The sequence below is a fragment of the Artemia franciscana genome, chromosome 4 (assembly GCF_032884065.1).
Source record: "Artemia franciscana chromosome 4, ASM3288406v1, whole genome shotgun sequence".
NCBI lineage: Eukaryota > Metazoa > Arthropoda > Branchiopoda > Anostraca > Artemiidae > Artemia > Artemia franciscana.
Window position 1 is genome coordinate 60321100 of NC_088866.1, and position 17424 is coordinate 60338523.

At 33.9% G+C, this 17424-nt stretch overlaps 1 long non-coding RNA gene across 1 annotated transcript in view; it reads right to left on the minus strand.

Annotated features, from left to right (window-relative positions):
• Nucleotides 1-556: 556 nt before the first annotated feature.
• The window catches only part of LOC136025683 (uncharacterized), a 36324-nt gene continuing 19456 nt past the window's right edge, over nucleotides 557-17424 (minus strand). Inside the window, exons 2-3 of the long non-coding RNA XR_010617150.1 lie at nucleotides 8106-8266; nucleotides 557-704 (exon numbers count right to left, since the gene is read on the minus strand). This is a non-coding gene — a long non-coding RNA (uncharacterized LOC136025683). The remainder of the gene's footprint in view (nucleotides 705-8105; nucleotides 8267-17424) is intronic.

Here is a 17424-nt window from a genome sequence, read left to right on the forward strand (position 1 = left end):
AAACTTATGTTATTACAGGGTTGTCATTTTTTTTAGCAAAATAAAATTAATATGTAAATTTCGTTATAATTAATCATATAAGCCTACCAAATTCAAAAGCTGCTTTAATTCGAAAATGTTCCAAAATTCAATAAAAAACATGTTTTTTAAACTGAAGATAAGGAGCAACTATAAACCTTAAAACACATCGATCTTTTTGCTAAAGTTTTTTATTGTTTTATAAAGTAGATATGTAAAAAATGGTCAAACTTTACCGTAAAAAGTGGGGTACAGCCCATTTCATATATAGAATAGTTTCTGTTCATTTTAAGTTTTAATGTTACTCCTTACTTTCAGTTAAAATATACTTGTCTTTTTTTCTTTAATCAAACAAAAGCTTTGGTTTTCACGCACTATTATATTCGATGTCATGGATGTGCTTACAGTCAGTTTCTCAGCATTTACATAGACAACCCTCGATTGAACGACTTTCTAGTGGAAATTACCCTTTCCTACCTGTATATTATAAATTTTAGTGTCCTAAGAGTTAAATGGTATTAAAATGTTTTTGAATTTGTTTATTGATAAAACTGGCAGGTACAAAAATCGTCATTCTTTAGATTTCTTCTTCCACGTATAATTAACCATCGACAACGATATGTGGCAGCAGCTCTTCACGGCTCAGTTTGTATTCATTTTGGCATTCAAAGTCAGGGACACATTTTCTACAAAATAATGTAACATAATTTGATTATGTTTCCTTGTAAAGTTAATAATACTGTTCTGATTCTTTTTATAAAATTCAAATGTTTCAATTTGCTTATCTGAAGCAATGTTACACACGATATTCCCATATGAAGAATCATTTTCTGCAAAAGCCAAAATAAAATCAGCGATGTCGTTAAAAACAAAACTCTTTTATCATTCCTGCAATTGAAGCGATGACCAGGTTCTTCTTCCCAAAACAATTTAAAATTTTCTTTGAAGAGATAACACTTGAAAATCATCATTCAAGATTAGCCATTTTTCCAAAGTCACTAGGTGCCGTATATTTTTTTGTTTCTCAAATCTAACCATTTTTAATCTTGACTCTCTCACTGCCCATTATAGACTAATCAAGAATAACGATTCTTTCCACCTTCTCATTGCTATTAAAAGATCCAACGAGAAAATCATTCAAATGTAATAGTAACAAACTCATTCCTTTTTTATATAGTGATTCGGAACACTTTCTTCAATATTTCACTTATGCATTTAATCTGTCTTTTCATCTTTGTATGTGCATTATATTCACTTTTGCTGCAAAACATAACTGTTCTTGCAACTTGAATTTTTCCAATGATATTACACATTTTCCTAACATCTCGTTCCATTCTAGGGTTATTGAACAGCCCCTTTTAATTTCTACTTCTACGTTAGGTACTCTAGGTTTCATATAACCGCTGCTAGCGCCTTCAATATTCAATAGTCTAAAAGTATTCATTACTAAATAATATGCCCCGAACAATATCCTCTATGTTTACACACTTAGCTCTTATCCAATACTTAGGTAAGTGAACCGTAAAATCTAAAAAGTCACGCAAGATTACATCATCCTCAACATAGGTAAATAATTAAGTAACAAGCAGCTCTTACTACGTATAAACAGGTGTACTGTAGTATTGCGAAACACACAGGTGTTTATAGTATTACACAAGGCCCAGATGCACGTAATAACATCTTGAAGGATTGATAACTCCAATAGTATAAACTCTATGGGCGTCATGGAACAGATTATGCCGTCACTATTATTTTATTTCCGGGCATAAATTGCAATCTTTTCTCCCAGGTTCTGGGGTGGGGAACTATTTCAACCCCGATGGTCCTTATGTATTATATTTTGAAAACTATTTTGAACAAAAAGACTATCCCAAAATATCTATCGCATTTGTCTATCGGATGCATCTGGGGGAGCGAACCCTTGGGGAGGATAAAAAGGCAAGTTGCCTTTTTATTCTTTTGGCTCTTAAAAAGTACACTAGGAGCTACGTTTCAAGTTTAAACAACCAGCCTTACCGTAAAAACGTTAAACGTTAACGAGCAACTAATATAACTAACAGACCTTGCCTGAGGGCCAGAAGGGGGGAGGAGATTTCTCACATTATAAGAAATAATTACTGAACCTGTAAAATGCACTTGAAAAATTGCTTCCTTAAAATTTGGATTAGACTGCTTCGGAAAATGATGGGCGAGGGGGTCTGGTTTTTCTCCAATCACCTTTGATGACTAAAATTGTCACTAGTACTTTCAATTTACAATCCAATGAGCCCCTCCAAGGTTTATAAGACCGGCCTTTCCATAAAAACCCTATACACCCCCGGGGCACAACATACAACCCTTGCTCTGAGGGTTAGGGCGGGGAGTTTAATCTTCAAAGATATAAATACTGGACCTATCAACTACGGTGAACCAAATGGCTATCTCAGAATTCGGTTGGATGTATTTGGCGAGAGTAAGGGGCTGATTTCACTCCAATCTCTTTTGGTTATTAGAAAGGGCACTAGAGCCTGTAATTTCTAATCGAGCAAGCCCCTTTGGAAGTTTCTACGACGACTCCTTCTATACGAAGTTTCCTGGTGTTAAAAAAAACAAAAAGGAAAAAAAAGAAAGAGAAAAAAATACACTGTGTCAACATCGCTCTTTACTCAGGCAGCACTTTTGTGCGGCCTATGATCTTTGGACTATATTTTTGAACAAATGGCGACCTCAAAATTTTTTATCAGATGTATTATGGGAAAACTCGAAGTGCTTAGGGCCAGGGAGGTAAGTGCCCTCCAATCACTTTGACTCTTAAAAGAGCCCTAGAACTTCTGATTACCAATCCATTGAGCCACCTTTAAGGCTTATACGACGGCACTTTCTACAAAAACCTTATATACCGTCAGGCAATAACTTACAACCCTTGCCTTGAAGGCTGTGGAGGGCTTGTCATCCTCAAAGACATAATTTCAGGACCCTTCAACTACGCTGAACAAAATTGTTATCTCAAGATTTTGATTGGATGAGCTTGGGGAAATGATGGGTGTTTGGAAGGGGAGCTGGTTGCCTTCCAATCACTTTCGACAATTGAAAAGGGCTATAGACCATTCGATTTCTAATCGAATGACCCCATTTTGAAGTTTCTAATGCAACTCCTTCTATAAGAAGTGCCAAAAAAAATTACCCACTGGCAGTGCTTACTTAGGCAGCGCTATTGCGCTGCCTATGTTACATCTATACTTTGAATTCTGAAAGCCAATTTTGGGCTTAAAACTGACATTAACTGGCTTGAGTGAGTTATTAGTAGTTGTTGTTTTATCTTAGGATTGATTAATTAGTCAAAAATCCCTGTGTCAATTGGATTAAAAAAAACAAAACAAAAAAAAAAAACAAAAAAAAAAAACAAAAAAAAAACGACTTCCTCCAACTCATTCAAATTTTTCCATTCAGAATGCTCACCGCCATAATAATATTTTCTTGCTTTCTACTGTCTGTTTCTAACTCTTAATGACCTCATTAGAGGAAGCGATTAGATGTTGGAAAGCTGTAGCAATCTCAGTATTTGAAATTTTCACGAAATTAAATCCGTTTTCTCTTTAGCTGCAATGGCTCAGGAAATATGGAAATTTAGGCAATATAATTAAGGAAATCCGTCAATTTCCAATTGCTAACGATTTCAAAAATATACGTATACGTATATTTATGCGTATACGAAAGTTACAGCTGTTCCAAAGTAGGACTGTTGCTAAAAGTAACAAATGTAAACTAAAAGTGGCAAGAAATTAGACTGAGACAATAATTAAAAGAAGCAACTATAGTTTTAATCGAGATAGAATAGGTGGAGATCACCCCCTTCATCTTCTATGAGGGGAACATTAGATTAAGCCCCTGAATGTCACTTAAATTTAATAAGGAATACCTGACAATGTATTGACAAATTCCTGCTTGTGTCAGAATCAAGGTTACCAATGAACGACACCCACGATTTTTTTTTTCGGTTAGGAAAATCTAGGGAAATATTTTATTTAAGAGAAACAAGGGGAGGGGGATAAAATTCAAAGGAAGTTTATACCACATAAAAACCATGAAAGGGGCCATCATCGAAGAGTTAATTTGTGTGTTCTCTATAGGTTTTTCATGTATATTAGTAAAACTTAGCCTCTTTGAAAGGTTTCTGAGCGAAGGATTAAAGGAATGATTGTGTCAGGATTGACCCATGAGTTAGACTCTTAGATTCGGTTTTAAAAGTGCTTCAGAACCTGCACCCAAATCCTTAGTAGGTTTTAGGTTCGTGCGTCTTGTTTAGCTTCGGTCTCTCTATGCCTCTGCTTTGCCCAAAAGTGACGCAAAACACGAGATTATGATTAAAAAAATACAAAAAAACATCGGTAGTGGTTTTGCGAGAGGAAAAGAAGGCTGTTAAAAGCTCGCCTAACTTAAGAACTACAGGACATGAAATACATTTTGAATTTTTCAATTATCCAATTTACGTTTGAATTTAAAAACGCAATCTTGATATCAGAGGCTTAATTTCTACACTATCTCTGCATTTCAGAAAAGGAGGTGTAATAAATTTTGAAAAAAACTTCCGATTTGTTTGAGGCACAAATAATATGTATGAATATGAGTTTGAACAATTGATTGAACGTATTTCGTTATTTAAGATGCTGGCTTGTAAATATAAATTTGACAAAAGGTGTCAAATGACGCCTTTTAACTATCATATTGGATCTTGGACTAGCCCTATGAGCGCTTGTAATCGTTAAAGCTGACTCATATTCGTGTTTTTCACGCATCGACGTTACTTTTTTCCGGGTGGTATCTTAAAAAATATTTTCATAATAAAAATATTTACCATTAAGATTATTTGAAATACAGTGGTAGTTACTATTACTGATTCCGCTAAAAAGGGCTATTATTTCTCATTACACAGGTTTTTCAACGTGTTTTTAAACTTTTGGTCACTTTATGCTGTGTTAAGTTTCGTACTAGGTTGCAGCTATAGTTGCAGCCATAATAAGGATAAAATGGCACATCAATGGCTACAAAATATGTAGCATTTATCATTATCATTTATCTGTAGCCGAACTTAAATACAACATAACTTTTAGTGTAACAACCAATAAACATAATGAATCCACCAGCCTAAATTGTTGAAAATGTTCAACTTTTTATGATGGAACTTAAAACGATTTTTCTGTCTATACGCTCTGTCTGTCTGGATAAATTAAACAAAGGTTTTCTTTACACAACAACATTAATTAAGAAAACATAATACGAAAAAAACACTAATACGGAAGTATATTACGAAATGACGCAACTTAAATCCTTTCAGGGACTTGATTAATTATTTTCTTGCAGAAATTTGTGAAGAACAAATATCCGCCATATTACATAAAAATTCATACTACTTTTTTTTAAACAATTGACATTTCAGCATAAAAATAAATCACTTGAAAGGCACTGGTCGGACAGGTGGTGTGTGTGGTCTTAAAATTGGTGAATCTATAGCTTGAGATATATGTGAACATTCATGTTGTGAAACCAAATGATCACTTTTTTATCTTGACTTCATCCCTGTAATTTATGGGATAGTGTACATAAGCTTTCGACATGTTGTCGCCTAAAATATTTTTGGGCTGGCAGAGTTAGTGTTTTCATTTTCAAAATTCTGAAAATCAATGCAAAAAAAAACAAAAAAACATTGCTTCGTGACGATTAAACCACAGAAAAAATCATTACACTTTTTGGTCGGTTTCTTAAACTATGCTTGCATCTTATGACTAAGTTTAAAAATATGAGATATGTTGTTAGAAAAGATTAACATCATTGAACCCCATTTTTACACCCTTTCTTCCGTAGGAGAAGTTAATTACATTCAAGGCTTATTTGAACCCCCGTCACCCGAAGGCTTGTCCGACTCGTAAAAACATTACAAAAATAAATAGAAACAACTTTTGATGCGTTTTTTACAGTTTTTCGTAAACCCCCCTCCGAAAAAAAAATCCTGGATACATTCTTGATTTCAGTTTAGTTTCACCCTCAGCAAGAACATCGAAGGCTGCTGTTGTTAGTTCACCCTCCCCCCTCAAAACTTCTTAAGAATTTCACCTCCATACTACAACTAGTATGGGATATTACAACTAGGGATAATTGTAATAGTAGTCAGAGTAGTAGCATTGACATTACTAATAAAAGTCGTAATAGGGATAGCGATAGTACTAGTAGCAGCAGTAATATTACCATATTGCTTATAGGTCAGTAGAACATCTCTCTTATCAAGTCTTGGAAGTTTCAACTTAAGACAATTAGCCATTGCTATGACATTGCTGATACCTCCTTATGATTACCTCTTTGTTCATATACCTCTTGAAATGTTCATCTCAATGCTCTTGGCCTTGCAAGTAGTTGCCATAGAATAAGTAGTAGTAGTAGTAGTTAATGCAGCAGTAGTGTGCATATAATGTCTTTTGGCCAGATGATGTTCCCCTTGAAGTATTCTCTGAAAGTTCCAGCTTAGTACGCAAATCAGTTCTTGAGATACAATTTTTTGATAATGTGCATGCACATAGCGTCTTTTGATTTAGTTCGAATTTCCCCTCCATATTATAAATGTAGTAGTGTGGTAGTAGTGGTGTTGGTAGTTATAGTAGTATTGGTAGCATGCAAATATTGCCTTTTTGATCATCTCCCTTATTATTTCTTGAATTTTCCAAATTAATATACTCAGTTATTCCTGAGGTATAACCTTTTGACCCTCCTTACTTACATAAAGACTCCTTACTTACATAAAGTCTTTTGATTCAGTTCAGCGGTCCCCTTAACATTCTCTGAATGGCCCCAGGACATAACCTACAACCTCTGCCCCTGGGCTCTGGGGGATATTGTCCACCATATGGACATTGATTTTTGGACTATAAGCAAGAACATGGCTACCTCATAATTTCAATTGAATTCGTTTTGGGAAAAAAGGATATCAGGGAGGGGGTTAGTTGCTCTATATCACTCTCGACGTTTAAAAGAAACTTATAAATACATATTTCCAATCAAATGAGCTTCTTCTAAAGTTCACACGACCACCCATTCCATAAAAACTTTATATCCCCTGGGGCATAGCTTACAACGCTTGCCTGCAGACTCTGGGGGTTATGTCAACCCCAGAGGCCTTGTTATATGATCTTTTGACTTTTTACGAAGAAATAGCTATCTGAAATTTTCATCGAATGCATTTGTGGAAAATGCAACGTTGGGCTACCCTCCGATCACTTTGACTCTTAAAAAGGGCACTGGAACTTCTGATTTTCAATTCAATGAGCCCCCTCCAAAGTTTATACGACCACCTTTTCAATGGAAATCTTATATACCCTTGGGGTATAACTTATAACCCTTGCACTGAGTGCTATGAGGGAGGGGGGTTGTGATCCTCAAAGATATAATTTCCAGACTTATCAACTACGCTGAGAAAAATAGCTATCTCAAAATGTTGATTGGGTTCGTTCGGAGAAATGACGGCCGTGCGGTGTCCTTTTAATAGTCAAATCAATTTTGACTTTTAAAAAGGGCACTAGCCCTCACAATTTCCAATCGAATGAGCCCTTTTTGAAGTTTCTACGGAAACAAATTGCCATCTAAATTTTTTTGAATGCATTCCGGGAAAATATACCGTTTGAGCGGGGGGGGGGGGGGGGAGTTATCTGTCCTCCGATCACTCTGACTCGAAAGAAGGCACTAGAACTTCTATTAAACAATCCAATAAGTCCCTTCGAAGCTTATACGACCACCCTTTCTGTAAAACCTTATATAACCTAGGACATAACTTATAACCCTTGCCCTCAGGGCTATGGAGGGTCGTCATCCACGAAGAAATAAAATTGCAGATTTTCGACTACACTCAACAAAATTTTTATTTCAAAATTTTAACTGGAAGTGTTTGGGAAAGCGATGGGTGTGGGGAGGGGAGCGGTTGGTTGCCCTCCAATCACATTTGATTATTGAAGAGGGTACTAACCCCTTTAATTTCCAATCGAATGAGCCCTTTTCGAAGCTTTTACGACCATTGCTTCCCTACGAAACGCCCTGGTTTTGAAAAATAGATAAATAAATAATACATTGTGCCCATTTCACTCTTTACTTGGGCAGGGCTATTGCGCTGCCTATGATCCAGTGATTTGGGACCAGGGGCCATAAAGTGAAGCAGATCGTCGTCATCTTCTCCATTCATGGGCAATGAGTAAGGACTATCCATTACTCTTACCCTTCCGAAATATCCCTGAAAAAAATGGAAGATAGTTTATATATTAAAAAAAAATATATTTCTTTATTATCCCGTCATCAAAGACAAATATGTTGTGTAAATTTTTTCTTATAACAGGTCTGTGGTTTAGAACAGGTAGATCTTTCTAATTTCATTTTCAATTTAGAAAGATTTTAATTTAATTATCTAAATTAAGGTAATAATTATTTTTATTTAAGTTTATCTCCTGTGAAAGAGATTCGAAACCGTATTGAAAATATAGCACTTTGACAATAAAGGTATCTGTAAATCCTAGAAAGAGACCAATAAAAGACAACTCATTCAATATGAAGTGGCCTAAAGAAAAAAACAATATAATACATTCAAACCATGTTTACTTATGCAGCGCTACTGATTTTCCTATTACGACCCATAAATCAAGGGTTTTAGGAGTCAGGTTATCCCCAGAAACATGATTGTTGTACATTTTAGATTATTTTGAATAAATAGCAGAATATAAATTTTAACCGGATGTCTTGAGGGGCTATTTCGGGGGTGGTTAGCAGTGGTAGAATTTTGTCAATGTCCTGGAGGTTTGGCAAAGTTGGAGCCAATTTTTCTACACAGATTCCTACACGACAGGGAAAACTGAGAAATGAGCCTAATAGTAATAAAAAAGGCGAAGATATACTGCCCAGGGTGTTTTATTACAGTGGATAAAAGTTTAGAACAATTGGAAGATTAGTCTGTAAAGCTAGGTTAAAATATTGGAAGCTAAAGTGATGACAGTAGTCAAGTATGGTTCTGAAGTGGTGGCGCTTCGAAAAACAGAAGATTAATTGCTAGATGTTTTTCAGAGAAATTGGCTGAGGATTGTTTTGGGTACATCCGTAGTAATAGTATAGCTGTATAGCTACGAATAGTAAGCTGTACGAAAATTGTGGTTTAATCCCGCCTTGTAGGACTATAATGAGAGAAAGTATGTAATGGCTTGGACACGTTCTGTGGATGAAGGATGACAGATAACCAAAGATTTTCTTTTCCGGATTTTTCCGACAAACCGTCTATGTTCCAACGAAAAGCGGTCGTCCCTGAATGGGTTGGGGAAATACCGTCGGGAAAGGTTTAGGGGAAATGGAAACTTCTCGTGAGGGTGTAAAGAGGGAGACTTCGAATAGGATGGAATAGAGAAGGAGCGTGCGTAACTGTGTTGGTCACGTGTAGGGAAGGACTTAACCCTCCTCCCGAATGACTTTTTTCTGTGTGAATGCCAGAAACTGTACTAAATAATATTTAAACTAGTGTGTTTGCAATTTAGTAAGAAATTCGATCTAACACATAGTATTACCAGCTTCAAGATACGCGTTGGGGTAGACGAATCAGTGCGATAGACAACACAAACTATAATTACAAGCTAGAGAAAAGGATCGCTTTCTTGAATGTTTAAATCCAGTTCTGTTTAAATTTTTCCGTTACTCTGGGCAATCTGAAATATATTGAAGCGTTGTTTTTTTTTTCTTTTTTACTGTACACCGGTGATACGGCGAAATAAGTACAAAAAAAGGGGACAAGAATGTATGGAAAAAGACCTTTCCAAACCAGAAAAGCTTCTCAATCATAGAAGAATGTTTCTAAAGCAAAGGAAAAACACTCCCAGTCTGTTACTGACATGGACAAAGATAACTTAATTGCAAATATGTCATCTGAAACTGACCAGGTCCAAAACTGGACCCTATTAAGCTGTAATGAAAAGGAGGGCAATAATGTTCCTGCTATGGATGTAATGACCTCAGTAAGCAGCAAAAAGTCTTTGAAAATATTATACAAGGCAATTTTAGACTATTGTACCCATGAAATACCATAAAGTATTTTCCTGCATTTTCATTGCTCCAATGGTAATCCCGTACAATCCAGTACACACTCGAGAGGTTTGCTCCGTTGAATCAGTGATAAACTGGTTTTCCGTTCTGTATTCGGAGACAATTAGCTTAGATTCACTGAAATCAACTACGTTTTAGCAACATTTTAATTTAAGCTATTTTTTCAATTATCCAATTTACGTTTGAATTTAACGATAAGGTAGACACAATCTTGATATCAGAGGCTTAATTTTCGCACTATCGCTGCATTTCAGAAAAGGAGGTGGAATAAATTTTGATAAAAAAACTTCTGATTTGTTTGAGGCACAAATAATATGTATGAATATGAGTTTGAACAATTGATTGAACGTATTTCGTTATTTAAGATGCTGGCTTGTAAATATAAATTTGACAAAAGGTATCAAATGACGCCTTTTAACTTTATCATATTTGATCTTGGACTAGCCTTATGAGCGCTTGTAATCGTTAAAGCTGACTCATATTCGTGTTTTACACGCATCGACGTTACTTTTTTCCGGGAGGTAGGGTGGAATCTTAAAAACAGAACAAAATTACTTTTATTAAGCTAGGTTATGTTAGGTTAGGTATTTAATATACTGTGTTCTGGGCGGCCTCTTTTACATAATTTTAAATTATAGTCCTATAGTTTTGTTGACAAAGTAATACATTTTCATTATATTTGGGTAAATTTCATTAGGATTAACCTTACTTCACTTCTCGAGTGGGCTCTGGATTGTGAAGGAGTACCACTCTAAGTATACGGTTTGCTACAATAATTAGAATAAAATAATTGAATTAGAAATTAATAGCATTTTTTTCAATTTTCTATCATTGGATCTTTACGCTAAGGTTTTTTACTGTTTTAAAAAGTAGAGTTGAGAGAAAAAGTCAAACTTTAGCGTAAAGAGCGGGGCTTTAAGGTGGGAGCAGCCCCTTTCATATAAGAAGTAATTTCTGTTCGTTTTAAGTTTTAATGTCGCTCCTTACTTTCAGTTAAAAAAACGTGTTTTTTTTTTATTTAATACAATTCTTAAAAGCATGCGATTCAAATACTAAATTGAACAAGTCAGTAAAAATTGCAATATTTCATAAAATAGTTTTACTCTTAATCGCGGACTTAATTTCCCAAAATTTAGAGGGGAGGGGAAAACTTATTTTCAAATTTAAGGGGGAGGGGGTTGGAAATAAAATACATAAAAAAATTTTCAATGAAGACACAAAAAAAAGGAATTTTTCATAACCTACGAGAGTGGGCAAAAATGATTTAATTGAGTAAAGCGAATGAGCATACAAAAACATTATTCTACCGTCTCCGACTTTTTTTTCCATCCAATTGTAAGAGTTAAACATGTAAAAAGACCGATCTTACTTTATTTCTCATATTTAAATGAAATGATTTCACATTCTGAACAAAGCATACTGTCTTCTGAGATATTTGGTTTTATAGGCTTAAATCGAACCAACGGGCCTAATCAAAGAAATATTTCTTTTCGTGTGGCTTTTTCAATTTAGTTTTTTTTTTTAGTTTTGAATTTTTGTAAACAAAAATACACGAGAAAATTTTTTTTTCAATGAAAACACCAAAAAAGGTACCTATGGGAGGAAAAAAAAGATTTTATTGAGTGAAGCAAATTGGCATACAAAAAATTATCACACCTCTTCTGACTTTTATTCTCCTTCCGATTGTACATGTTAGAAATTGTAAAAAAAAATTCATCTCTCATATTTTAATGAAATGTTTTCACATTTTGAGCAAGTCTTGCTGTTATGAAACTTTTTTTTGTCTTTTTTTTGTCTTATGAGATATTTGATTTTATAGGCTTAAATAATAATGATAATTTATTTTTTAATCACTAAAAGAAAAGACAAGTGGTGTAAATAAAAGATAATGCGAGAGATAAAACATATACAACACAACCATAACTCAACTAAAGAAAGAACCTCTAAAAGATAATGCAACTATAAAACGAAAACAGGTGAAAACTAACGAATAAATAAACGAACAAAAGGGTGGAAGGGACCCAGAGAAAAAACATAATCCTTTACTTATTTTGAGCCTAAGTTCTGTAAAGAAGTAATAATGTCAGAAGCCCTGAAATATGTTGGACTTAGATGAATTTTTTTTTCCTCCTCATTATTTGATTTTTTCAGTGAATATTTATGAATTCCTTAACAAAGGATTTTCAACAGCCTTATGCAGCAAAAACTGCCTGAAAGTAGGAAAATAAAGGAAGTAAAAATTCGTAAAAAAAAAGATTTATTGGCATGAAAGTCAAGATATCAATCGGGATTTTCGAAATGACGATAGTAGCTTGATTTTCAACGGGGTTGCAAGAACTGTAATTTCGGGGCGGTGGATAATCCAGATCATAGACCGTGACTTTTTCTTTAATTAAGTTTAACATACTATCAAATTCTGATATTTTGGATGGAAGCTGAGAAAAAAAAATCGAATAACAGGCATAATCCAAGAAATATCTCTCCTCGCATGGCTTTTTTCAATTTAGTTTTTTAATACATTTTGTTTTTTTTTCAGTTTCTGTTTTTTTTGTTTTAGTTTTTTTATTTAGCCTTTCTTCAATTCATTTTACAGGTGGGTAAGTTCTTTGTCAATAAAAATAAAAAGGCATTTTTTTTTAACGAAGATACAGAATAAAGTATTTTTTGTAATCTAGGGGAGAGGGCAAAAAAAGATTTAACTGAGTGAAGCAAGTGGCTATAAAAAAAAAAAATTCTTATACCTCTTCCAGCTTTTATTTTCCATTCAATTGTAAGTGTTTTAAAATGAAAAAAAAAGTCGAATATCACTTTATTTCTCACAGTTTTATTTAAAATTTGTTCTTTCTTGAGAAGGGAGAAAAGCCCTTTCCTTTGGGAGAAATGTTTCTCGAGTTTATGTATAATGACTGTCGCACTTTAGATAGTGGGATACAATCCAAAAAGGGATTCAAATGACATTTTTTAACTTGTAATTTATTTTTCTTCTGCAAACTCCCAGGAAAAACAACAGAGCAATATTATAAACAACATACCATGCTTCAAGCTTGTACTTGGGAAGCAACACGTCAGGCAAACTCCAAATGTTTAACATGGGAGGTATAGGAAGACTCCTTGAGAGTCCGTCCTACCTTAAGGCCCTGCCCTGTCTATAGGGAGAGATTGATAGGTTTCTGGGTGTCTGAACAAATAGACACGGATATCGACAGTAAGAATCTAAAAATGGAGCATAAAATCTATTTATCTGCTCAAATAATTTATCCTTTATTTTTCTAATTAATTGATATGATGTGATCATACGATCGTCGTGATATCAGGGAAATATTCACTAACATGTACGCTCACAGGGCCCCATATCCGGTAAAATTGTCTTTATTTCCGATATTTAGATACCCTTTGACAAGAGTAAGCCTATTACCCTGTTTCAGGCGCAAATGTAACTTTCTCCCAATTTACGAGAGGTATATAGTTTTATGTAATCAGAATCATTTGAAGTGAGCTCCAGTGTCTTTCTTACACAAGACCGAAATTGTTCGAAAAAGCAGAAATTGTCTTATGATATAAAATCCTAAATAAAATTAAATGTTATTTATATTCATTATTAATTAAATTAAGATTAAAATTTAAATAATTAAATTATTTAAATTAAGACTTAAATTCATTAAGTCTAAAGGCTATTCATCAGAAGTTACTAGCATTATCAAATTTGAAAACCTTATCAAAGGGACAGAAGTACCAAGAGGATAGACAGAGGATGGCTGTCTTAATAAAAATTACCTCACAAAATTCAACATTTCTAAGAACCCTATAATGGATATCTCAAGTTCTTGCACACAGAAAAGGAAAATTTTATACCCTTGCACAAAAAGTTCATCACAAGCCAGTGTCGAACCAAAAAAAAAAATACCTGTATCGAACCACAGGTCGTTAAATATGTGGTTCATTTGAGAGAAAATTCAAGGTCATAGTTCCTGATTTATGTAGCAAAAGAGATTGTGAGAATGTCAGAAGTTTGAATACCAAGTTTATGCTTGGCCCTTATTACATGCCGTGTTATCCAGAAGAGCAAGGATTTCTGTGCTTCTACTCATACTACTACTACTGTTATTATTATTCCAACTTCTGTTACTACTAATGGCACCAAAGCTTAGGCTACTGCTATTAATTTTGCTGCTGGTTCTACTACTGCTGCTAATAAAATTAAGATAATTAAGGTGAAAATTTTGGGATGTATAGAAACTCTATGGTACCAAATCGAAATACACGATGCCAAAACAGGTTAACAGGGTGTCAAGTGGACGTATTAGATATGCTTCAGGGACGATTGATTAGATTACGATGAAACTTTCAGCGTGTGTTGAAGGGGATGTTGAAGAAACCAAAGGTGCTATGGACATACTGCTTCTAATGCTGCTACAGCTATTGCTACTGCGCAAGATAAGGGTATTAAGGTGAAGGTTTCAAGGAATATTTAGGCGTATGTTGAACTAAATCAAATAAAACCGACAAGATATAAAAAAATTCATGAAAATATTATGTAAAAAAAATGAACACAAATTAATTTAAAAACTTTTTCCCTAAAAAAAGTTTTTCAATTAAAATAAAGAGCTCCACTAATACAAAAACGAGCAGAAAAAAAAGCCAAATAATCTTCCAAGCAAACCACCAAAAATCACTATTAATTAGTAAATTAAAATCAAAACGAACAGAAAGTTCAATTAATAGCTGAGTCAAACTTAAAACAAACAAAAATTAACATGAGTAGGGATGATAGCTTCCATGCCTTCTCAAGACTAGAACATAATTTACAATTTACTGAAAACAAAATACGTTTTAAACGTTACCACTTTTTTACTTTAATAAATCTAAAATTATTGAAGCTTTAAGAGATAAATGTCAGCATATAAATTAAATTGACAATCCACGGTCATTTGTTTTATGTTTCAGTAAAGCTCAAATTATGTTCTGATCTTGAGAAGGCATGAGGATTATCAACCCTACTGCCGTTAATTTTCGCTGATTTTGAGTTTGACTCGGGTATTTATTGTAATTTCTATTCGTTTTGTGTTTCATTTATTTATTGATAGTGGTTTGTGGTAGTTTTACGCTCAGAAGATTATTTGACTTTATTTCTGCTCATTTTTGGCTTAACGGAGCTCTTTACTTTTCTTTGAAAAACTTGTTTTGTAAAAAAAAAATTAATTGATTTCAGGATAGATCTATCTTCAATTAAGCTGGTTTCAAGTGAGTGGCTTGATTCAGTAAAAGATTTGAAAGGTTTTGCAACAATTAAAGGCATTTCTAAATATATTAAATCGTGAATTTGTTTAAGAGAATTTGTTTTTGTGAGAAAAGGGAGGGGAGTAATACTTAAGATATTGTTCTATATGTGCAAGTTTTTTTTCTCATTGTATTTTATGTACATTTTTGAATTGTTAATAGTGCTATGGTGTTAATAGTGGTATTTTTTGTGTTGCCATGGCTCTGTTGCTTTTTGCAATAAATATCTATCTTTCTATATATCTATTGTTTCCCCTTTTTACTAGGGTGTGCACCCCAGTTACGGTACTATATTACATTTCAACACATATAATGGGGCCTTTTTATATATCGTTTTTCTTATTTTCGAATTAATGTCGAAACGGGAACACTGTAATTAAAATACCGTTTCCGAATAATATAAACACGTTTATTAGAAACGATAATGATCTTGCTGCTACCCTATTTCACATTAATTATGCGCAGGAAGATTAATGGTATTATTCTTTTCACTTTTATTATCTGCAAAATACCATGTGTGGTTCTGAATACTTTATGCAATGTAATCGTTTTTTTTTTTCGATTTTTTTGTTTCCCATTTCATTATTAGCTCGCTTAACAAGTAATTTGAATTCAAATTATGCTTCAAGCTGTGTTAGCGATTAAAAATACGATATATTTTGCCCACTCAATAAAAACTTCGGTAATTTATCAAAGGATAAAAAAACTCAAATGAAAAAAAAAAAACTGGAAATTATGAATTCTATGCTGGCATATCGATCACTGATGTCGGATAGGTGGATTACGATGTTGTTTTCCATGATCGTCTTACATGCTTTTAAAAGAAAATAATAGGCATCGAGTTATATAAATAAAATTATTCCAGCTCACGTGACTAGACGTTCCCGAAAGGCGAATCAAAAGGGAAAATGTCCTTTTAAATTCTATAATTATAAAAATATTCCTGATGCGTCAAGAAAGTTCTTTGTCCTTTGGCGTTACAAGGCCTAAAAATTTCCAGAAAACTAATCCTTATTATTGCTAACTATAGGGTCCTAACTCTCAGTTGTCAATTAAAGAATGAAATTAATATGACAAGAAAAGCTTGTGAATTTTTTTTTCCAATGTAGCTTGAAAATGGCTAGGCCTAGATTTAGTGCATACAGAGGGGGTAATTCTTCTAAAGATTGATTCGAGGAATCCCTTTCCAAAAAGTGTTCGACAGGTAGGAGCTCCCTTTGCTTCCAAAGCTTCCTATGGAATCTCCAATCCAGAATTGCCAACGCTTTGAGATAAATTTTACCGGTTTCTGAACAAGTTGTCCCCTATCGATTTCTTGTAGCACAAATATAATAATCGAGGTTAGTTCCCGTTTCAGACAAAAATGCAAAAATAAACTGAGAGGCATGCAATTTTTTTTTATTAATATCTTCATCCTGTCGTGAAAACCAGTTTCAAGCACTGATTCTTGTGTAATGATTAAATCAAAATAAAAAAAAAGTATTTTTAACTGCAAGTACGGAACGACGTTAAAACTTAAAACGAACAGAAATTATTCCGTATATGGAAGGGGTTGTCCCCTCCACAACGTCCCGCTCTTTACGCTAATGCTTGACTCTTTGTCACAACTCTACTTTTTAAAACAATAAAGAACTTTAGCGTAAAGAGTGAGGCGTTGAGGAGGGGACAACCCCTTCTCTGATACGCTAAACGCGATGGTGTGATTTTCGTTAAGATGCTATACTTTTAGGGGATGTTTCCCAAATTTTCTAAAACAAGGCAATTTTCTCAATTTTCATCTTTTGATGGGTAAGATCAAATTTAATGAAACTTATATATTTGAAATCAGCATAAAAATATGATTCTTTTGATGTATCTATTAGTATCAAAATTCCGTTTAATAAACTTTCGTTTACTATTGAGCCGGGTCGCTCCTTACTTCAGTTCGTTACCACGAACTGTTTGATTATTATGAAATTCACGGAGATTTGCTTTTATATAGTGTTGACGAAGGTCACTCTTCTTTTGCCTAAATTCCTAAGAGGTGACTTGTGGAGT